Source organism: Ursus arctos, unplaced genomic scaffold, assembly GCF_023065955.2.
Source record: "Ursus arctos isolate Adak ecotype North America unplaced genomic scaffold, UrsArc2.0 scaffold_28, whole genome shotgun sequence".
NCBI lineage: Eukaryota > Metazoa > Chordata > Mammalia > Carnivora > Ursidae > Ursus > Ursus arctos.
The window spans coordinates 21,282,414-21,307,409 of NW_026622963.1; the positions used below are offsets into that span (position 1 = coordinate 21,282,414).

General features: G+C 43.3%; 1 protein-coding gene across 1 annotated transcript in view; it reads left to right on the forward strand.

Moving 5' to 3' along the window:
* The first annotated feature begins 21,563 nt into the window (after positions 1–21,563).
* Positions 21,564–24,996, forward strand: part of ADAMTS17 (ADAM metallopeptidase with thrombospondin type 1 motif 17) — a 351,717-nt gene continuing 348,284 nt past the window's right edge. The window contains exon 1 of the mRNA XM_057303716.1: positions 21,564–21,653. The gene's annotated coding sequence lies outside the window, so the exon portion shown is untranslated. The remainder of the gene's footprint in view (positions 21,654–24,996) is intronic.

A 24,996-nucleotide genomic window follows, 5' to 3' on the forward strand; every position in this document is an offset into this window, starting at 1 on the left:
TTTCTTCATTGTGTCATTTTTAAGGGATAAAGGAGGCGATCCACATAATGCATTTTATACCCTATCTTCATATATACACTAAGCACTCAATAAATGTTAACTCTTCTTATGGTTCATAATTACCTTGGGGTAAATTTCTACTGGTGAATTTCTGGGTCAAAGGGCACATGCAGTTTTCCTGTTAGTAGCTACAAAGTGCCTTCCAAAAAGGTGTAGGTATTTAATTACCAATAGTGTTTCAGAGTTGCCATTTCTCTGAAATGGGAATCAGCAACCTTGACATTTTCTCCAGTCTGAGAATTTTGATATCTTGTTGTTTTGACTCACGTGTCTTTAAAGTGAATGAGGTGGAGTATTCGTGCTTCTATTTCCTTACCCACTTTTCTACTGGGTTAGTATTTTTTTTTCCTTTTAGGTTTCTATAAGCTCACTGTAAATTAAGGACATTGGTTTCTTGACTGTTATACGTAATATAAAATTTCCCCAGTTTGCCTTTGGTCCTAAGATTTTGTAAGTAGTATTTTGGTGGTGGGGGAGAAGATACATGAATTTTAATTTTTTTGGTAGTAAAATATATCAATTTTTTCCTTAATGGTCTCTGGAGTCCGTTTCCTGCTTAGAAAGGCTTCTCTAAGCAAATTTATACATAAAATCATTCATGCTTCTTGTTACAACTTACATGGATTTTTCAATTCTTTGACGTTTATTTTGGTATAAGAGGTAAGGTAGGGAGGGATTCTTTTTCTTTTTAAATGATTTGCTGATTGTTCCTCAAGACATTTGCTAAATACTGTTTCTTTTTTCTTGTGTTTGAAATACCACCCTTCAGTTCCCATCTGGACCTCCCATTCTGTTTCACCAAAGTACTCATCCTATACCAAATTACTTTAATTAGTAAGACTTTATAATTGGTTTAAAAATGGTTGGGTCAGTGACTCCTCTTCACTCTTGTATTCCCAAATTTCATAGGCCCATCTCATGGTTTTATTTTATTTTATGTCCAACATGTATTTTATTACAAACTGGATGAATTCAAGAGGTTTTTTTTGGTAGGTTCCACTCCCCTCACCCCCAATCCTGATGGCATGCTCTTTTGATATTGCTTTGAATTTATAATTCGTTTAGGGGAGTTGACAAATTATTACTTTGAGTTTTCCTGTGCAAGATTAAGGTGTGTGTTCTTATTCTGTGAAATCCTCTTTCGTGGCTCTCAGTAGAACTGGGAGGCTTTGTTCATATAGACCCCAAACATTTCCTTTAAGGTTTATACCGGGTGATGTATCTTTCTGATTATTATTGCAAAAAAAGATTTTTACTTTTTTATATGTTCTTTTTTGTTAATATTTAGAAAAGCTATTGACTTTTTTATGCTATTTGTGTTGTCTGAGACTGTGACCATGTTTCTGATAGTTTTTTTCTTTTTTAATATTTATTATTTTTTAATAACTTTTTAAAAAAGATTTTATTCATTTATTTTGAGAGAGAGAGAGCATGAGCAGGGGGAGGGGCAGAAGGAGAGGGAGAAGCAGGCTCCTCGCTGAGCCCAGAGCCTGATGTGGGGCTCGATCCCAGAACCCTGGGATCATGACCCAAGCCAAAGGCAAACATTTAACCGACTGAGCCACCCAGGCGCCCCTTTATTTATTTGTTTTTAAAGTAGGCTCCACACGCAAGGTCGGGCTCACAGCCCCAAGATCAAGAGTGACAGGTTCTACCAACGGAGCCAGCCAGGAGTCCCATTGGATAGGTTTTCAGCTCCATCTAAGGCTTTTTTTTTTCTCCCCTTCAATTTTTAAAAATCAGGTGTGGGTGTTGAAATTTATTTCTTGGAGTGCTGATCTAGTCACTGGTTTTGTCTGTGAATGTGATAATACTAGTTTCTTACCATTAAACCAGCCTGGCATGAAGGGGGTCAACTCCTCTTGGCCACAGTGTGTTATTTTTAAATTTACTAACTTTTTTGGCCCATATTTTAAGATTTTAGTGTAGATTTTCATTAAAATGCTACTGTGCAGTTTTCTATTTTGTGTTCTTAATGTTTTTTAATATAAATATTGTGCTGAATTTATAAAAAGAAATTTGGAGGATTTTATTCTTTTCTTGTTTTTTTTTTATTTTGCTGTTTTGTTTATTGTGTATTTTATTGTTTGCTCTGCATATATGACATTATACATGCATAATTAATCACTAGCGTTGACATTTTCCAAAATCAAGTGTTGTGTGAAAACCTTACTTCCCTCTATGTCCTTTTACCATCCCCCACTTATAATATTAATTGCCTTAATGATTTCCTCCATGTACTTTAAGAACCGTATCAGGTAATGTGAGAATTTTGGCTCCAATCATCACGCATAATTTAGAAAAGCTGAACAGAGGAGGACTGTCATATTCACCCACACGTTACTCAGTCCATTTGTTGTCTCTTTCTTCCTGGTGGTCTAAGCCTTCTTCTTTCATCATGTCTTTCTGTCTCGAAAATTCTCTTCAGATGTTTTTTTTTAGGGTAGGTGCTGATATTTTCTGGTTTCCCTCAGCTAAGGATGTTCCGAGTTTTCCTTCATTCTCGAAGGATATTTGTGCCGGATATAGAATTGGGGAATAAATAGCTATATAACTAAATAAGTGTATAATTATTGTTATTTTCTTTCAGCATTTGGAAAATGCTGTGTTGTTTCTTTCTGGTTTTTATAGTCTCTGATGAGAAATCTGCTGTTATTTGAATTGTCTATCCCCTATTAGTAGGTGTCATTTTTCTCTTGTGGCTTAAATTTTGTCTTCATTTAAAAAAACAAAACATTTTTTTTAGAAGATTTTATTTATTTGAGAGAGAGACAGAGTAGGGAGGGAGAGCAAGAGTGGGGAGGAGAGGGAGAAACAGGCTCCCCACTGAGCAGGCAACCGGACATGGGGCTCGATCCCAGGACCCAGGGACCATCACCTGAGCCAAAGGCAGATGCTTAACCAACTGAGCCACCCAGGCACCCTTTGTCTTCAGTTTTTAAAAGTTTGATTATGACACATGTAAACATGAATTTCTTTAGATTTATCCTGTGTTGTGTTTACTCGGCTGCTTAAATCTATAGGCTTCTGTCTTCAACTGAATTAAGAAAATTTTCAGTCATTATTTATTTGAATAATTTTCCAGTCCCTCTCTTTTTTTCCTTTCCATCGGCGAGTCCAATGACACACATGTTAGCTCACTTATTATACCTCCACAGGTCCCTGAGGCTACGTTCATCTTTTTGAGGCTTTTGTTTGTTAGTTATTTCCCTCTATCTTCCCAGGCTCCCCACCACACAGAGGCCAATACGCTGACGCCGCCCTGGCTAGCAGGACACCTCATGGCTTCCCCACGTGGTTTCCACGGACACGGCAGAGCAGGTTGCATTCTGATCCTTGGAGGGTAATGAAGGTCCCAGCTCCTCACTCTGCCTTCGATGACACCAGCCCAGAGTGGGGAGGGGGCCAGGATGCCTGGTGACAGCTGCTGAAAGGCTAGACTCCACCCCTGACCTTTGCTGACAGAAGTGGGGGTGAAGCCATAGTTTCCCCCACGGTGTTAGGGTAGAGGAGTTATTGTCGATGTTCTCTGTTTTGCTAAGTTCCTTTCCTAGTCTCTTGGCTGAGAGAACGGGGTTCTCTGCCTTGTTCCTTGGGTCCTGAGGTCCTTAGCCAGTCTGCCTTCTTTTCTCCACCTTTCGGTATCTTCTCATGCTTGCTTGAGGCATAACATCCAGGGTTTTAAACTATACTTAGTGGACAGAATAGGGAGAAGTATGTTGACTCCATCTTGTCGGGAAGACTTCTCTTGTAATAAGTAAGTTTATTCCATTCCTATTTATTGACATAACACATATTTGTTCTAAATCCTCTCTTATTTTCAGATTTTAATTCTCTGCTCGTTTCTATCTCGTTTGTAGGGATTATTTTGTGGTACGTGTGCAGATGTGTTTCCCTTCTGCTAATTAAAACCGTTACAATCATGGTAGATTTATGAAAGATTATCTTTATACATGTTAGTGGGAGGTTATAATTTCGGATATTAATTACAGCCCCTGAGCTTCCGGTCTTATTAGAGCCCTGGCTCACCCCAGGAAACTAGGGGGAGCCGTCCTGCTCAGGGTGACCCAGACCAGGGGCCATGGGATAACATTAGGTTGTAGCAGGGGCCTGAAGAAGGTTAGTCCTTCCTTTTTCCATGTGAAATGTCTTGAAAGGGAAGGGGCATCTGATTCAAGTTTCTAATATGGAACGCTTGGTGTCTACCTGATTGTGCATATGTTCCTTTGGAAAAAGAGAGGGTAATTGGGGTCCACCAATATGTATTTTAAGTATATAAGATTTTTCTTACATTTTACTCAATTCACAACCACTTAGGAATATTTCGTGCCACTGAGTTTGACTCTTTATTGGAAACCCCCATGCATTCTGGAATTGCAGAAGGGGGAAACCAAAGAAAGCTGTGAGGAGGTCTGGGGGTTCCCACCAACTCTTTGGAGGGCTGGTTCCACCCACTGTCTGCTCACTTTCTTCCACTAACCTCTTCAATAAGATGATTTGGTGGGACTTTACTCCCAGGCCCGGTGTTGGAAAAACAACAGGCCATTACTGAGCAGTACTGGAGGGTCCATTTTTAAATGAGAAAACCTGAGTCCCTCTCGGAGAAGGGACTTGCCCCATGCGACCAGGTCATACTCAGTCTCATCCGGGCACCTTCCTTCACCTTTGGCTAAAGGACCCGGGCGCCCTGCCATAGCCGCAGGGGCTGGCAGAACACAGCATCCATACAAAGCGGCTGGAGCTTTCCCACTTGACACCTGAACAGGAAACCCCACACCTTCCCCCCAAGGCCTGGCTCTGAATCCTCGCACTGCGAGCCGGCTGCTCACTCTGGCAGTTGTCTTGGCTCTTTCCCCCCTTCCCCTAGTGATCGCCGTATATCCCCGGAGACTGACCTGCTGGTCCCCCTGGGTCTCTGTGAACAGCCCTCGTGCAGCCCCAGCACCTGTGAGCAAGGAAGGAACTCAGCCCGTCTCAGGCAGTGAGCAAAGGCTGCCGGGGCTGAAAATGTCAGGCAGTTGCTGAGTAAGTCTGTCCTGGGTCCCCGTGAAGCAGAGACCTGCCTCTCCCCCGGGGCTGCGTCTGGATGCTTCCCCACACGCAACCTGTTGCTTTTGGTGATAGGCCCTTGCCAGGCCTTCGCTCTCCTTTGTCCTTGCGTAAGACCTTCCACCAGGTGGCCCTCGAGCTCCTGCTAAGCAGAAGAGCAAGGCTTGGGGTGGGGGGGGGGGACACTTTGAGACAAAATCCATAGGCTTTTCAAGAGAATAGGCCAGAGAGAGAGAGAGAAATGAAAGAGCCTCTACCAGGGCTGCTCTGGGAAGACATCTGTCCCTGAGCAGATGTCCTGGGTGCCCAAGCCCTTCGCTTGGGATTTGGGACAAAAGCACTTGAGATCCTCGGCCAGTCATTCTCCCGCGCTGGGCATCACCTCAACGCTCTGCTCTCCTTGGTCTCGGTGGGTGGGGGACAGGTTCCCCGGAACTCGCTGCTGACAGGTGTCCTTTACCATGTGAAATAACTGGTCTTTCACGGGCACCCTTTGTTTTTATGACAATGACCTCCGTGAAAAACAGCGGTAGACAGGACCCCCTGGGCCGCATCCCTGGGCTTCTTCCGTCTGCACGAGCCCCACCGGCTGAAGCAGACGTGGTGGGGACCTCGTGGGGCGGACATGGAGCGGACTCCATGCACACCCTGCCCCCCACAGAGGCTACTGGGTTGGGGCTCAAAGTCTCTTTGCCCCAGGCCTTTGGGATGCCGCTGTTCTGAGGGAGGGGAAGGGGAAAGGGAAGGAGCTTTGTAACATTTACACTGAGTCCTAGGATATGAACTTGATCTTAGAAGACAGAAGTCTGGGGCACCTGGGTGGCTCAGTGGGTTAAGCGGCTGCCTTGGCTCAGGTCATGATCCCGGAGTCCCAGATCCAGTCCCACTCAGGCGGGAGTCTGCTTCTTCCTCTGACCCTCCCCCCTCTCGCGCTCACTCTCTCTAATAAATAAAAAAATAAAATAAAATAAAATAAGAAGACAGAAGTCGGTGCTTCTCACTGCGGACTGTAAATACCATGGAAGGGTCTGGATGCTGTTGGGCTTTGTATCCAACACACTCTGGAGTAGGAGCCCTTAACCTAGACCCACCGAGTCATCCTTTTCAGAGGCAAAAGAATCTGAGCCCATAGGCATCCAAAGACAGCCACCCTGGGGTCAGGTAGATCCGAGGGCAACGGGTCAGATGGCACAGGGCAACTCAGTGGACCATGCAGGGTGGCCAATGAGGAAAGGCCCGGGAAGGCCAGACCCCCAGCGTAGGGCATCGCTTGGGATTTACTACTAAGATTCAAGTACGAAGCTGCACGTTATTGATTTAAAAAAGCAAAAAAGTGATTCAAATTTACATAATTTCGTCTGTGATATTTCGTATAATTTCATCCAAATGGTGAATCCATTTCCTCAGTGTGCGGACAAGGAGACAGGGGCCGGTGGGGAGCTAGGTGAGATCCACGGCGCGCGGTTTCCAGAGCCCGACGGCCCCACCTTGGAGACACAGCTCGCCACTTATGCAGCCTGGGAAAGCTTCTTCATCTCTCTGAGCCACCACTGTCTTAGCTGTAAGAATAATGCCTTCTGCTGAGCTATGTTGGAAGGATTAAATGAGATCTATTTTTGAAGCATTCAACACAGAAATAGTCCTAGCTCCGTTTCCAAAATATAAGTCAAAGTCACCCATCTTGTAAATGTCAGATCTTAGATTTCAATCTGCAGTTTTGATGGATCTCTAAGAACGATGCTCTTTTGCATCGATGTGATCAAAACATACTCTTTGAGGCCCAATGTGTCAGTCCAAGGGGTTCGAGGCAGAGGGCTGGCAGAGGGCTGGTGAAAGAGGCAGACGGCTGGCTCTCTGTTTCTCAAAGGGGCACCACCTGGTTCTTGCTGGCATTTCAGAGGGGCTCAGTGGAAGTTGATTTTGAGCCCCAGGGCCAGGCTGTCAGCTGCTGCCAGTACAAGCTGGAGAATAGGAAGGAGCTCCCTTCTCCCTTCTCACTGCATTCCAGTTAACTAATTAGTTAACTAGTTCCAATTAGTGCCTTCCCAACTGTTCCTACAGCAAACCGAACAAGAAGCCAATTGGCAAGGGGGTCTGGGACATGTAGTTTGTAGAGAACAAACGTCAGCACCACGGAACAGAGTTTAAAAGGGGGATTTGATTTTGTATCCTGCCACATTGCTGAATTGCTCTATAACTTCTAGTAGTTTGGGGGTGGATTCTTTTGGGTTTTCCATAGAGAGTATCATGTCATCTGTGAAGAGAGACAGTTTGACTGCTTCTTTGCTGATTTGGATACCTTTTATCCCTTTTTGTTGTCTGATTGCTGTTGCAAGGACTTCTAGTACTATGTTGAATAATAATGGCGAGAGTGGGCATCCTTGTCGTGTTCCTGATCTTAAATCAATGCTCAGAAATCAGTTGCATTTCTATACATGAACAATGAGACTGAAGAAAGAGAAATTAGGGAATCCATCCCATTTACAATAGCACCAAAAATCATACGTTATCTCGGAATTAACTTAACCAGAGACGTAAAGGATCTATATTCTAGAAACCACAAATCACTCTTGAAAGACATTGAAGAAGACACAAAAAGATGGAAAAATATTCCATGCTCATGGATCGGAAGAATTAACATAGTTAAAATGTCTATGCTACCCAGAGCAATCTACACTTTCAATGCCATCCCGATCAAAATATCAATGACATTTTTCAAAGAACTGGAACAAGCAGCCCTTAAATTTGTGTGGAACCAGAAAAGGCCCCGAATCGCCAAGGAACTGTTGAAAAGGAAAAACAAAGCTAGGGGCATCACATTGCCAGATTTCAAGCTATACTACAAAGCTGTGATCACAAAGACAGCATGGTACTGGCACAAAAACAGACACATAGACCAATGGAACAGAATAGAGAACCCAGAAATGGACCCTCGGCTCTTTGGGCAACTAATCTTTGACAAAGCAGGAAAAAACATCCAGTGGAAAATAGACAGTCTCTTCAATAAATGGTGCTGGGAAAATTGGACAGCTACATGCAAAAGAATGAAACTTGACCACTCTCTCACACCATACACAAAGATAAACTCCAAATGGATGAGAGACCTCGATGTGAGACAGGAATCCATCAAAATCCTAGAGGAGAACATAGGCAGCAACCTCTTTGACATCGGCCAAAGCAACTTTTTTCATGACACATTTCCAAAGGCAAGAGAAACAAAAGAAAAAATGAACTTGTGGGACTTCATCAAGATAAAAAGCTTCTGCACAGCCAAGGGAATAGTCAAAAAACCTAAGAGGCACCCCACGGAATGGGAGAAGATATTTGCAAATGATGCTACAGATAAAAGACTGGTATCCAAGATCTACAAAGAACGTCTCAAACTCAATACACAAGAAACAAATAAACAAATCAAAAAATGGGCAGAAGATATGAACAGACACTTTTCCAATGAAGACATACAAATGGCTAACAGACACATGAAAAAATGTTCAAAATCATTAGCCATCAGGGAAATTCAAATCAAAACCACACTGAGATACTACCTTACGCCAGTTAGAATGGGAATTATTGACAAGGCAAGAAACAACAATTGCTGGAGAGGATGTGGAGAAAGGGGATCCCTCCTACATTGTTGGTGGGAATGCAAGTTGGTACAGCCATTCTGGAAAACAGTGTGGAGGTCCCTTAAAAAGTTAAAAATTGAGCTACCCTATGATCCAGCCATTGCACTACTGGGTATTTACCCCAAAGCTACAGACGCAGTGAAGAGAAGGACCATATGCACTCCAGTGTTCACAGCAGTGTTGTCCACAATAGCTAAATCGTGGAAGGAGCCGAGATGCCCTTCAACAGATGACTGGATTAAGAAGATGTGGTCCATATATACAATGGAATATTACTCAGCCATCAAAAAGAACAATTTCTTGGGGTGCATGGGTGGCACAGCGGTTAAGCGTCTGCCTTCGGCTCAGGGCGTGATCCCGGCATTATGGGATCGAGCCCCACATCAGGCTCCTCCGCTATGAGCCTGCTTCTTCCTCTCCCACTCCCCCTGCTTGTGTTCCCTCTCTCGCTGGCTGTCTCTATCTCTGTCGAATAAATAAATAAAATCTTAAAAAAAAAAAAAAGAACAATTTCTTAACATTTGCTGCAACATGGACGGCACTGGAGGAGATAATGCTAAGTGAAATAAGTCAAGCAGAGAAAGACAACTATCATATGATTTCTCTCATCTATGGAACATAAGAACTAGGAAGATCAGTGGGAGAAGAAAGGGAAGAAGAAAGGAGGGGGGTAAACAGAAGGGGGAATGAACCATGACAGACTATGGACTCTGGGAAACAAACTGAGGGCTTCAGAGGGGAGGGGGGTGGGGAAATGGGCTAGGCTGGTGATGGGTAGTAAGGAGGGCACGTATTGCATGGTGCACTGGGTGTTATACGCAAGTAATGAATAATCGAACTTTGCATCAAAAACCAGGGATGCACTGTATGGTGACTAACATAATACAATAAAAAATATTATTAAAAAAAAGAATAATAAAAAAATAAAAGAAATAAAAGGGGGATTTGGAGCTGAGAGGTAATAGGTAAATGACTAGCACGGTCTACCCATCTGAAAACTCAGCACCCACCCAGCCCTTGTACATGTGTTTAGAATTCCATACAACAACAACAACAACGTCATGCTTCTATGTAACAAGATGCAACTAGGAGAGATACAGATTAGGGCAAACACACACACACATACACAGAACATGCAAGGAAGACATACACACAGGGCTAGAATCCTCATTATGGTCACGGGACCATTAGTCATAATTTATAATTTCTTTAACAAATTAGGATATTATCTCTTTCTATTCCAGAAGAATGTGACGAAGACTGGATCTTTCTTAAGTGTGTGCTGGCATCCTTTGGTAAAGCTACCTCGGCTTGGCTTTTTGTTTTAGAAAGTTTTAAATAACGGATTCCATTTCTTTTATAACTATAAAACTCACCACATTTTTAGGTATAATAAATATGAGTTATTATTTTACTATTGATCTGTCCCTTTCATCTATTAAAATTTCAAATTTATAGGCATCAACAAAATCATGCTATCATTTTAGGATTCTTGTGAAATCTGTAGGACTGCAGCGATATTGCTTTTGATAACTTGATAAATAACTTGATATTAGTTATTTGTGTCTTTTTTTTTAAAACAGTCTTCCAAGGGTTTATTGATGCTGTTAGTCTTTTCAAAGACAGCTTTCTTGATCATCTATATTATATGTTTGCTTCTACTTCATTAATCTCTACTGTTATCTTTATAATACTCTCCATTGTTGTTTGGGTTTTAGTCTTTTATTCTTTATCTAACTTTTTGATATGAGTATTTATACATTTTTCAGTCCTCCTTCTATTTTATTACAAATCCTCCCATTAGGTATGGCTTTAATTAAATCAGAGAAATTTTAATACATAGTAGTTTCATTATCATTTAATTCAAAATCTTTTTAAAATTTCCAAGAAAAGAGATTTAAAAATATTTTAAAATTTCTGTTATGACTTCAATTTGACCCATAGGTTGTTCAGAAGTGAATCTTTTTTTTAAAAAAAAGTGTATCTCTTAATTTCTCAACGCCTATACATCTTATAGTAACATTTTTATTGTCCATTTCTAGCTGAATTGCACTGTGATCAGAGATTACACTCTATTAGTTAAGGTCAGGATTGGGGTCTGCATGAAATAATCCCATAACTATGTATACATTAAATTAAACCATCCCATAAGAAACACTGTGGATCCAGTGGTTTCATTGGTGAATTCTACCAAATATTTAAACAATAAATAATACCGGTCAATATATACTTTTACAGAGAATACTAAAAGAGGAGCCACTTCCCAATTTACCTTAGGGAACTATTATAACCTTGATTATCTCACAAAAAACATCATCAGAAAAGAAAATTACATGTCAATCTGACTCATGAACATGACTTTGAAAATTCTAAACAAATTATGAGCAAAAAAAAATAAGTCAAGGACTTATTTTAAAATACATCATACCAAGTTAAGTTTATTCTAGAGAAGCAAGACTGGTTTAACTTAAAAAATTAATGTTCAGCACATGGTGATGAAATAACTGGCTAGCCACATGCAAAACACAAACAGAGAAAGAACTTGGATCCATATCTCATACCATATACAAAAATTAACTCAAAATAATCATAAATCAAAACATAAAATCTGAAACGAAACAAAGATCTCTAGAAGAGGACATAGGAGAAAAATCTTTGTGACCTTTGGTTTGGACAAACTTTTTTTGATACAACCCCAAAAGCAGGATCCATAAAAGAAAAAAAGTGATAAGCTGCATTTCATTACAATTAAGAATGTTGACTTTGCAAAAGACATGGCTAAGAAAATGAAAGACAAGCTACAAAGTGGGAGAAAAATATTTTCAATCACATATCTGACAAAGGGCTTGTATCAGAATACATAAATAATTCTCAAGCCTAAATATTAAGAAAACCACCACATTTTTTAAATGAGCCTGAGATTTGAGCAGATCCTCAACCAAATTAGATAGATGAATGGCAAATAAACACATTAAAAAATACTCAACATCATCAGTCATTAAGGAAATGCAAACTAAAACCACACCACGACACATGTATTAGAGTTTTTCGGATTGGAAAGACTGACCATTGTAAGTGTTGGCAAGGATGCGAGCAAGTGGAAATCTCATCTGCAAGCAGCAGGACTGTAAAATGGTACAATCATTTTTGCAAATTCAGTTGGCATTTCTTAAAAAATTAAACAGTCATCTACCATATAAGCCAATCTACTCCTAGTACTTACCCCAAAGAAATAAAAGCATATGTCCATATAAAAATTTTTTAAATATTTATTTATTTGAGAGAGAGAGAGAGACAGCAAAGTGAGAGAGAGCACAGGTTGGGGGGGTGGGGAGGAGGCAGAGGAAGAAGCAGACTCCCGGCTGAGCAGGGAGCCCGATGTGGGACTTGATCCCAGGACCCCGGGATCATGACCTGAGCAGAAGGCAGATGCCCAACTCACTGAGCCACCAAGGTGCCCCCATATAAATGTTTTTATAAGAACGTTCATAGAGGCTCTATTTATAATGGTCGAAAACTGGACACAACCCGAATGTCAACAAGCAGGTGAACGGGTAAATAAGCCTGCATTATGCACACGTAACGAACTACCACTCAGCAAGGAAAAGCAATGAACTGTTGATACGCACAACGACACGGAAGAATGAATCCTGAGTGACAAGAGCCAGACAAGAAAGAGCACAAACTCTATGAAATTTCATTTATAGAAAACTCTAGAAAATGCAAACTAATCCATAGTCACAGAAGGCCCATTAATGGCTGCCTGAGGCAAGGGGAGAGGTGAAGAGGGGTGGGTGAGTGAGGTCACACACAGGTTACGCAAGGGTCTGAGGAAACTTTGTGGGGATGGATGCATTTATTACCTTGATTATCGTCTTGTTTCCAGGTGTATCTATATCTGCATAAACACACACACACACGCAACCTTAATATGTGAAGTTTATTATGTGTCAATTTTACCTCATTAAGTTTTTAAAACTTTATGAACATTGCAAGTAAAAAAATATATATATAGTTCTCCCTCCACCTCTAGGTAGGATGGAATAGGGCTCAGCCGACTAATGTTCCTGCTGAGAACCAACTGGAAAAGGTGAACACATTTTTAAATCCTGCGTATAAAAGCACTGGGTATTAAGGAGGCGTTACACGCAAACAATGAATCATGGAGCACTACATCAAAAACTAAGGATGTACTGTGTGGTGACTAACAACATAATAAAAAATTTAAAAAAACTGAAAGCACAATGAGGATTGGAGAGAGCTGGAAGTTCAGGGAAGACAGAACCTTTCAGAAGGCAGGTGGGTATCCCCTGCCATGCCTGGGGGCATTTGCTGGTGCAGCACCTGGGCTGCTAGGGGGAGGGGTAGTGGGAGGAGGGGGAGGGGGCAGGATGGGGGGGGGAGGTGTCTCCGGAGACGCCAACAGGGCCTTGGCAGCACCAGGGAGCCGTGAAATATAAAGCTGAGGGCCTCACACACAGTCCCGGAGTTGTCTGCTGAATTCTGAAGGCATGTGGGCAAGAAGCTGAAGAGTGAGGCCAAAACTTTAGAAAAGCAGAGGAATTGCCCTGTGCTTGGGAGACAGAAAAGATCCAGCAGGGACAGAGGGCATGGGAGACACAACCAAACATCCTCCAGGGAATAGCGAATTGACACTGGTTTGCTGAGAAGAGTCTTTCCCTGGGGACGCTTCCCAATTTGGGCTGAGTGAGAGTCTGAGAATCCAGGGGCAGCTTCCAGAAGAGGGCCGCTTCTGTGCGACAAAGAACTCAGCATGACTTTTTGGTTGGTTGGGGCCAGAGTAATAATATTGGGGACTGGAAAGGTGCAGACACCCAGTTGGACCCTTGGGACATTTGTCAACTTCTGAAGTGGCATGGTAGGAGAAAATGCTGGAGACATGCTTGTGGCACCAAGTGTTGAGGAGAAAAAAAAAATCCCCCGAGTTCTCAAAGGAAAGCCCAGCAGGGGTTTCTAGGTTTCCAGAAACAAGGGAGACCCACATGCAGACATTTTGCCAGCTAGGAGCTGTTTACAGGGATATACTTTACATACAAAAACGTAGATGGGGTGGGGTAACTGGGTGATGGGCACTAAGGACGGCAGGTGATTGGGGCTCCTGGGTGGCTCAGTCGGTTAAGTGCCTGCCTTCGGCTCTGGTCATGATCCCAGGGTCCTGGGATCCAGCCCCCATGGGCTCCCTGTTCAGTGAGATGTCGCTTCTCCCTCTCCCTCTGCCCCTCCCCCTGCTCTCTCTTTCTCTCTCTGTCAAATAAATAAATAAACATTTTTTTTAAAAAAAAGGAGTGCCCGTGATGGGGCGCCTGGGTGGTACAGCGGTTAAGCGTCTGCCTTCGGCTCAGGGCGTGATCCCGGCGTTCTGGGATCGAGCCCCACATCAGGCTCCTCCGCTATGAGCCTGCTTCTTCCTCTCCCACTCCCCCTGCTTGTGTTCCCTCTCTCGCTGGCTGTCTCTATCTCTGTCAAATAAATAAATAAAATCTTTAAAAATAAATAAATAAATAAATAAATAAATAAATAAATAAAAAGGAGTGCCCGTGATGGAATGAGTACTGGATGTTATATACAACTGATGACTCACTGACCTCTACCTCTGAAACTAACAATACACTATATGTTAATTAATTGAATTTAAATTCAAAAAAGTAAATGAGAAAAAAAGAAAAAAGAAAGAAATGCAAAGACATAGAAAGATGGAACTTAAAGCACGGAACATCATTTATATTTGACGCTTGAACAGTGCGGGAGTTAGGAGCGCTGACCCCTGTGCAGTCGGAAGTCCGCATACAATTTTTGACTCCCCAAAAGTTAACTGCTAGTAGCCTCTTGTTGACGAGAGGCCTTGCGGATAACATAAAGTCAATTACCACGTATTTCACACGTTAAATGCATTATGTCCTGTATTCTTAAGCTAGAGAAAAGAAAATGCTATTAAGAAAATCATAAGGGGGGGCGCCTGGGTAGCGCAGTCGTTAAGCTTCTGCCTTCGGCTCAGGGCGTGATCCCGGCATTCGGGGATCGAGTCCCACATCGGGCTCCTCGGCTGGGAGCCTGCTTCTTCCTCTCCCACTCCCCTGCTGTGTTCCCTCTCTCGCTGGCTGTTTCTCTGTCACATAAATAAATAAAATCTTAAAAAAAAAATCTTAAAAAAAAGAAAAAGATATTTCTTTAAAAAAAAAAAGAAAGAAAATCATGAGGAAGAGAAAAGACACCGGCAGTCCTGTACTGCCGTTAAAAAAAAAAAAAATCACATATTGTTGGATTCATGCAATTCAAACCTGTGTGGTTTAAGGGGCAAATGTATCCAAAAGTAATAAGGCAGATATTGAGAGTTTAAAATGACAACAGGCAAATTCACTAAAGGGTAAGACTCTGATGCACCTCTCTTCATAGCAGAGTATAAAAAAAGAGGAAAAAGAGGATGGAGATACAGAAGATTTGAATAAGACAACCCACGACCTTAACCTAACGGATACACAGAGAACACTTGACCAAGCCATGACAGAATTCACATTTGTGTCAAGCACGGGTGGAACACGTATTGAAATGGACTATACGTGGGCCAGAAAGAAAGCCTCGACAAATTTCTTTTCAACAGGACAGAGTACGTTCCCATCCACAGTGTAGTAAGCCAGAAACGAGAACTATGGGACAGTTAGATAATTCTCAACTGCCTGGAGATTAAAGACTCGGCTCATAAATAATCCATGTGTCAAAAGTTAGAGACAAAAATGTGAAACTATTCTAGACCGAATGATAAGGAAGCGATAACAGATCAAAACATGTGGGCAGCAGCTCCAGCAGTGCCGGGAGGAAATTTTGGCTTTACAAGTATATACTTGAAAGGCCAAAGGCAAAAAAAAAAAAAAAAAAAAAAAATCAGTGATATTAGATGTCACCAAAAAACTATAAAGAAGGAAATCAAACTTCAGTAAGAAAAAGGAAAGAAATAATAAAGACAAGCCAAATATTAATGAAGCAGTAAATAGATGGGCATTAGAAAAATCAACAAAGCGAGGCACCTGGGTGGCTCAGTTGGTTAAGCGGTTAAAGTCTGCCTTTGGCTCAGGTCATGATCCCTGGGTCCTGGAATCGAGCCCCCATCAGGCTCCCTGCTCAGTGGGGAGTCTGCTTCTCCCTCTCCCTCTGCCTCTCCCTGCTCATTCTCTCTCTCACTCTCTCTGTCAAACAAATAAGTAAAATCTAAAAAAAAAAAGAAAAAGAAAAAGAAAGAAGAGAAAAATCAACAAAGCTACAGGTTTGTCCTTTGCAAAGAGTAATAACATTAAAATCCTCTACAAATCTAATTTGTCCCTGTAATCCTTCCTACAAAGAAAACCCCAAGCCCAGATGGCTTTCTGGATGACTTTTCCTAAATATGTAAGGAGTGACACTAATCACACATAAATTCTTCCAAACAATAGAAAAAGAGAAAACATTCTAGCACTCTTACGAGACCAGTATGATCTTTACCTCAAAACCTGACACGGATGTTGTAAGTAAAGAAAACTAGAGAGCGTTTCTTTGATGAACATAGATGAAAAATCCTTACCAAAGCATCAGCAAAGCTAATCCAATGATCTATAAAGAAAATAATACATCATGACTCAGTGGGGCTTATTCCAGGAATGCAATCATGGTTTAATACTCCAAACTGAATTAACGCAATTTATCACATTAGCAGGAAAAAATGAGAAACAAATAACACGATTATCTTACCATATGCATTCTCAATAGAGATGATATTGCTCTCAAAGGGATGAAAATTGGTTTGTTTGGAGGGAAAAAGTTTTTCTCTTTTGAAGTAAGCTGAGAAGCACACAGTACACAAGCAGATACACAGTATATCTGTAGTATTTAAATTTCACGGAAGGACAGCAATGAGGAAAAATAAAAGAAACGTTTAAACGGCCCCAGAAGGCGGGGTAGATTATGAAACGAAAAAACAAACAAACAAAAAACAGATGGAGAAATACTATCTTATTAGATACAGAAAAAGCCCTTGACAAAATTTAATACCCATTCGTGAATTTTTTAAAAAGTTCTTAGAAAATTGGGAATTGATGGGGCGCCTGGGTGGCACAATCGTTAAACATCTGCCTCCGGCTCAGGGCGTGATCGCGGCGTTATGGGATCGAGCCCCACATCAGGCTCCTCCGTTGTGAGCCTGCTTCTTCCTCTCCCACTCCCCCTGCTTGTGTTCCCTCTCTCGCTGACTGTCTCTATCTCTGTCGAATAAAAAAAAAAAAAAAAAAAAAAAGAACGTGATAAGCAAGTGTTCTTGAGAAACTGACCAGTTGTCCACCAGATCCTGTCACTATTTCACACTCTCAGGAACGCGAGAAGAAGCTAGCAATAGAACAGCCACATCAAGGAAGAGCACCTTCTTCCCAAGCTGCTTGCTTTGAGAGCCTCTGCGTTTCCTGACAGACCAACCAATGCGTCCTGATTCCAGAGTCACGTTGGCCAAGCAGCCTTCCTGTGTCTGGATAGGAGCCCTTCACTTGACTTCTGTCCGAAGGACACAGCTAACTGGTCACCCTGGTGAAAATGTCTCCAGCCTGCCTGCCTGTCCTAGGATGGGCTACGAAAGAAAGTTCTCTCTGCTACTGAGACCCAAGCAGAGCTGGACAAAGTAAGTTCTCACCTATGGTAAGCCTTGAGGGATTTTTGAGAAAGAAAAGGCTGTGATAAGCCCAGATGTTTTTGAGTTGGCAAACACCCCAAATTCTATCTTAGACTAGAGGAACCTGGCTAGGTTCCACTTGCATTTTGCCAAAAGCCCCTCTCATTTTTAACTCGAGAAGAAATTTCGTTGAGAAACGTGAAATATGGATCCCAAGGTCAGCTTTTCTCCCGAGGCTCGCTTCCTCCATTTTGCTCCCAGGGACATGGTGCAGTCAGAAACTCGCAACACCGGGAGACCCACTGTGATGAGCACCCCCCCCCCCCAGCTCTCTAGGACCTGGTACCTATGAGATTCTCATGAAAATGTGTGCAAAGTGTCTCTCGAAGTGATGGCCTTCCAAAACAGTCACGTTGTAGTAAGTGGTCTGGTCTGCCAGACTGGTTTCGGGATCATTCTCTTTCTGGAAATAATTTGAGATCAATCTTAGGGCTGTTGCTAGCTCCCTTCTTTTCCATTATGTGGTTTTTCTCCTCAGAGGCTTCTGGTGAGAGCATCATCACTCACTGGGATTTAGTGTTAATTTTTCTACTTACATGACACTTGAACTTGGACATTTTCCATCTTCTAGATTTTTCGAGGGTTTTGTGAAGTTAAAGCTGTTCTTCATGTCGTTCTGGATTACCTTTTTGAAGATGTATTGGGAGATCTGAATTTATAAAGCTGCCATTATCTTGACGACATAACTCTCTTGTTTTGAGGAAGAAGAAGCCAAACCCTGGAAGTAAGAGTCCACAGTCAAAAGTGACTCAGTTCAGTACGGCAGAGCTGGGCTTAGAATCCAAGCAGGAAGTTCCCGTTTTATCCTGTAAAACTTGTAACATTAAAATAACCTGCATTACTCTACATTTTTACTTGAAAATGAATTTTCAAGTTTATTTATTCTCAGTAATAGGTGAATTCTATTTGCAGATCCTGCTTTTGAAAACTAGGCTGAAGGGGAAAAGCTAGACAACCCCAAACTTCCTATGAAAACTTTCCGAGCAGCTTTCCTTGAAATAGCTATAGTTCCCCTGTACTTAAAGCATTATTTAATTAGCAAGAATTCAATTTATATGCAAAATTGCCAGATATGATCCCCCTTTTGTTCTTCGGACCCCCCTTTTCCCTCTACCACTTATCTTTTCCTCTAGAAATAAACCACATACCACTGTGAGATTGGCTTGGTCATTGGGTACAATATTTGAATCAGTTATCACAAGAAGTGGCACTTTCAGATACCTCTGGGGCTGAAAGTGAGGAGGGTCTTATTTTAGGGTCTTACTCTAGAATCAGGATAACTTGGATGAAAATTGCTGAGAGCAGGTCCATCTCCAGTTCAAGTTGTGAGGCAGGAAAAAGGCCGGGCAAATTCTCCCTTCTTCCATCTTCTGTTCTATCCAGGTCTTCAATGGATTGGATGATGCCCACCCACACTGAGGGGGGCAATCTGCTTTACTGAGCCTACCAATTTAAATGCCAATCCATCCAGAAACATCCTCACAGACACACCCAGAAGTAATGTTCAATCTGGTGACCCCATGGCCAGTCAAGGTGACACATTAAATTAACCATTACAAAGGGGCTGCCAGCAGACCTGCTTGATCTTGGCCCCAGAGGGGGCCATTATCTGTATTATCCAGGACGACCAACAAATCTATTTGATACAGAGACCCTATATCCATCTTCCAAAATATGTTTTTGTTGTTGTTGTTGTTACAAATATCCTTGAAAAAACAGTCTGGAACAAAAGTGATCCATGTTTTAAGATTTGAAGAAGTGCAAAAGGCCTGAAAGTATTATCTTCCAGCAGCCATGACCAGTCTGAAAGCCAAAATTATTAAGCATCTCACTCCTTCCTTTCCGTACTACTGAGGAAAGACCAGGACGCGGTCATTCCCAGTAAGCCAAGCATGGTAAGATCAGTGTTTCCAGGACCTGCTCATGATCTTGCCATGATACTTTCCAAGAACAGGCCCTTGGGAAACTCTCAGGGGAGCCAGAATCAAACAATGACCTGGAGACTCTGTTCAACTCCTTTTCTCCAGACAGCCTGTCCCTAACAGGGGCTATTCTGCTATTTGGTTTTCTAAAATTCAACAGCCTATTGGGTGGGGATGTGTACCTCGGTAGAAGGAATACAAAATGAATGGAGAAGTCCAGAGAGCAGTTGCCTGTTGGCGGGGAAGGAGGTGCAGGGATCTAGGACCATGGGGAGCAGGGGCTTCGAAGGAACTGGTAGTATTCTATTCCTTAGCCTGAGTGATAGGTTCATAGGTATTCATTTTATTATTTGTTAAATGTACATAGACCTTTTCCCTACTCTTCTGTATGTGGGATACAGTCTACAGTTTAAAAATAAAGTAGGCAAGAATGAGTGAGTTGAGATTTGGAGACAGAAAACTCCAAGCTCCACTCCCCACTATCTTGTACCTTGGTGAATTCTTAATCTGTTGGAGCTCAGCTTTTTTGTAATAAATTGGGAATAATTGTAAATGCAGTAGAGAGGTCAAGCTTAAACAAAGGCTAGGATTTGGGCAGGATAAATAATGACAGGGAAGATTGGCTCCTTCCCCTCCCAGCAATGGAACCTGGCTTAGGGTGACAAAATAGATAGGGGGGTAAATGATGGGTATTTTTGATCCCCTATTCTATTAAATGGGCCATGACAATGACCTTATTACATCTATCTCTAAAAGGAAAAAAAAATCTGGAGCAAAATTTAATAAACCAAGCCAAATTATGGGCTTAGAGTCCAGGATGGACATCCAAGAACACAGTGGTCAGTGTGGTCACTCTGGTTAGAACCCTTAGGGAAAATGCCTGGCTGGGGTCCACGGGGGGGGGGGGGGCGTGGGGGGAAGAGTCTGTGGTCCCCTGCAGAGGTCAGTTCAGCCTCCTCAGGCCCCCATGACTGGCACCTCCCCTGTGGGGCTCACACTGGGAGTCAAAGAAAGCGGGGGGTGGGGGGGGTGGGGGGGGTGGGGGGGGGTGGTGGTTCGGTGATGGTGCTGGTGGTGCAAGCATGCACAAGAGACCTGGTTGGGGGGGGGGGGAGAACAGAGCAAACGAAAAAGAGTGAATGAGAGACAAAGGGCAGGGGTGGGCAAGAGAGAGGGACTGGGGTGGGAGGTGGGGGCAGCGGGGGACGAGAGAGCAAAAGAGAAAGAGCCAGAGGACCAGAAAGAGAAAGAGATGGGGGGGGGGGGTGGAGAAGGGGAGAGCCAGGGAGGGGAAGCAGGTCTCGGACGGAGTGGGGAGCAGGTCTCCTTTCCCCTAACCCCTCTCCTGGTTCCTCCCAACTCCCCCTCAGTCCGGCCCACTCCTCCGCCCCCTCCACTCCGCCTCCCGGAAGTCCTGCTCTTTCCCAGCCTCCCTCCATGCTTCCCCCTCCATCTCTCCTCCCTTCTAACCCCCGCCCCCCCCCAACCAGCCCGCCTCTCTTGCGCGGTCATCTGTCCGCAGCCTGGTGCCCGGGTGGTTCTGTCCGTCTGTCCACCTGGAAGATCCCCGGGGTGCCTTTGGCCGCCAATTTGACTTTCGCTTTGGGGACTATGTATTGTCACAATAAAAATGTTTCCAGACTGAGAAGGATGGGAGATGCTCAGGCCTCCTCGAGAGCAAGCGGCAGCGCCCGCCAAGTTCAAGGCCGCCCTCCCCTCCCCCCCCCACCCCGCGCGCGCACACGCGCCCCGGGCCGGGCGGGGGGGAAAGCGGTGCAAAAGCTTCTGCAGTGGCTGCTCCTAGCGCGCGTGTGTGAACTTCCTGCTCCGCGGCCCGGGCGAGGCCGAGAGGGCGGAGCGGGCGGGTGGGGACCAGCTCCCGCCGCCGGGGACGCCGCTGCCGCCGCGCCGGGGAACGCAGACTGGCGGCTCCGCGCCCCGCGCCCCCGCCTCTCCTCCCCGCGCCGGGCAGCGGCGGCTCACCCGGCCCGGCCCCTCCGGAAGCGGCTTCGGGCCGACGCTGGGGTTGCATCCTCGCTTTCGGGGCTCTTCTGCGGCTTTGGGGAACCCGGCGCCGCGCGCCTGCCCTGGTCCCGCCCTGTGCCCCACTCCCGCGTCTCACACCCCCCTCCGCAGCTGGGGCCGGAGGGTCCCGGGAGAGAAATAAGACGGAGGAAACCACGAAATCAGGTCCAAGGGGAAAAAAGAGAGACAAAGGGATGGATTTCCCCCCTTCAGTTCTTGGAAACAACTTCCAGAGGCTCCAGGGAAGGGGAATTTGATAACCATGTAAGTTCACCCTTAGATGTAGCCCAGGCCTTGTCTGGCCCTTGGCCAAGGGCGTGTTTGCCGAGCCCAGCTTGCGAGAGGCGCTTCTACAAACTCCATTTCTCTTTCAGCTCGGGCGTCTGTCTGTCCCCCCTCCCGCCCCTCTGTTCCCCCCTTTATTTTTCTTCCTCCTTGCCTTCAATTCTTTCTCACCCTCCCTCCCTCCCTCCCTCCAGTTTTCCCTTGCACCACCCCGCCCCTTTCCTCCCCTCCCGCCAGGACTTCAGTTCCACAGATTCGACTTAATCGTACTCTGCACGCTGTCATAGGGCCACCCAAAGCCCCTCTCCTCTTCTCTTCTATTATTTTCTTCTTACTCCTTCCTCTCCCACTCCCCATTAGGAAGCCAATCTGCATATTTAAAGTCTGTCTTTCCAGTCCACTTTCTGTGTTCAGTACAGTGTTGTTTTGAGCTTTAATTACATAAAAGTATCCTCAAAATTTATCCCATCATTTGCATTTTTAATTCAACATTGCTTTTGAAACTTTAGTGAGATATAGTTGACATACAATAGACTGCCCGTATTTCACGTGTACCTTTTTGAAAAAGATTGATTGATTTTAGTGGGGGAGGGGCAGAGGGAGAGAGAGAATCCCAGACCTACTCCCCGCTGAGCAGGGAGCCCAGAGTAGGCTGGATCTCCAGACCCTGAGATTCTGACCTGAGCGAAATCAGGAGTCCCACACTTATGCTACTGAGCCACCCAGGCACCCCTCACCCGTACCTTTGGTAAGCTATGACAGGTGTGCCTCTGTGGAACCACCACTGCAATCAATATACTGAATATAGTCCTCACTCCCCAAATACTCCTACTGTCCCTTTATATTTTCTTTTCCGTGTAGCTCGCTGCACCTGCCCCTTCCCCAGACCACAATTGATCTGTAACTACAGATTAGTTTGCATTTTCTAGAATTTTAATAAATGGGATCCTGGATGCTACCCTCTGGTTTTGTGTGTGTGGCTTCCTCCATTCAGTTATTTTGAGATTCATTGATATTGTTGCGTGCATCAATAGTTCATTCTTCTTTATTGCCAAGTAGTATTTCATTGTATATTGTGTGTACATAACCACGGAATACTGTGTATTCTACGATTTATTTATCCGTTCACCTGCTGATGGGCATTGGGTTCTTTCTCAGTTTTGGCTATTCCAATAAAACTGTCATGAGCGTTCATTTACACGTCTTTGTATGGAGATAGGCTTTCATACCTGAGAGTAGAATGGCTGGGTAGGCATATGTTTAACTTTTAAAGGAATTGCCAAAATATTTTCCAAAGGTTGTACCATTTTATGTTCTCATAGTAGGGCATGAAAATTCCAGTTCCTCCACATCCTCACCAGTGCTTGGTATCATTTTTTTAAACCCATTCTAATAGATACATCCTTGTTATTTTGTTGTGGTTTTTAATTTTCATTTCCCTAAGACTAATGAAATTGGACATATTTCAGATTTTATTATTCATCTGTATCTCTTCTCTGGAAATATATCTACTCAAGTCTTTTGCTCATTTAAAAAATTAATTGAGTGTATTAGTTTCAGGTATACAACATAGTGATTCAACTTCTCTGCGAGTTATGCTCTGCTCACAAGCATAGCTACCCTCTGTCACTATACGCTGTTCCAGTATCATTGACTATATTTCCTATGCTGTGCCTTTTATTTATGTGATTTAATCATTCTGTAAATGGATGTCTGTATCTCCCACTCCCCTTCACTCATTCTGTGCACTCCACCATCCTCTTTCCTCCAGCAACCATCAGTTTGTTCTCTGTATTTGTAGGTCTGGTTCTGCTTTTTGTTTATTTATTCATTTGGTTTTTTTTAGATTCCACATATAAGTGAATAAATGTGGTATTTGTCTTTCTCGGTCTGACCTACTTCCCTTAGCGTAATATCTCCTAGGTCCGTCCATGTTGTTGCAAGTAGCACAGTCTCATGCCTTTACTATGGCTGTGTAGTATTCCATTGTTCTTTATCCATTCAAATATCAGTGGACACTTGGGTTGCTTCCATATCTTGGCTGTTGTTAATAGTGCCACAATGAACATAGGGACGCATATATCTTTTCATATTAGTGTTTTCATTCTGGGGGGTAAATACCCAGTGGTGGATCATATGGTATTAATATTTTTAATTTTGGGGAGAACCTCCATACTGTTTTCCATAGTGGCTCTACCATTTACATTCCCAACCAACATTGCATGAGGGTTTGTTATTCTCCGTATCTTCACCAATACTTGTTACTTCTTACTTTTTTGATTTTAGCCATTCTGACAGGTGATATCTCATTGTGGTTTTGATTTGCATTGCCCTGACGATTTGTGCTGTTAAGCATCCTTACATGTGTCTGTTGGCCATCTGTATGTCTTCTTTGGAAAAATGTCTATTCAGGTCCTCTCCTCATTTTTTATTTATTTATTTTAATTTAATTTAATTTAATTTTTTAGAAAGGGAGGGGAGAGGGGAAGCACAAAGGAGGGGGGGGAGAGAGAGAGAGAGAATCTCAAGCAGGCTCCACACTGGGTAGAGCAGGGCTTGATCTTACAACCTCTAGATGATGACCTGAGCTGAAATCAAGAGTCAGATGTTTAACTGGCTGAGCCACCCAGACACCTGTCCTTTGCCCATTTTTTTTTTTTTAAATGATTTTTTATTATATTATGTTAGTCACCATACAGTACATCCCCGGTTTCCGATGTAAGGCTCGATGATTCATTAGTTGTGTATAACACCCAGTGCACCATGCCATACGTGCCCTCCTTACTACCCATCACCGGTCTATCCCATTCCCCCACCCCCCTCCCCTCTGAAGTCCTCAGTTTGTTTCTCATAGTCCATAGTCTCTCATGTTTCATTCCCCCTTCTGATTACCCCCCCTTTCTTTATCCCTTTCTTCCCCTACCGATCATCCTAGTTCTTATGTTCCATAGATGAGAGAAATCATATGATAGTTGTCTTTCTCTGCTTGACTTATTTCACTTAGCATTATCTCCTCCAGTGCCGTCCATGTTGTAGCAAATGTTGAGAACTCGTTCTTTCTGATAGCTGAGTAATATTCCATTGTATATATGGACCACAACTTCTTAATCCAGTCATCTGTTGAAGGGCATCTCGGCTCCTTCCACAATTTAGCTATTGTGGACATTGCTGCTATGAACATTGGGGTGCATATGGCCCTTCTCTTCACTACGTCTGTATCTTTGGGGTAAATACCCAGTAGTGTCCTTTGCCCATTTTTAATAGGATTGTTTGTTTGTCTGTTTTGGTATTGAGTTGTATAAGTTCCTTACATATTTTTTAT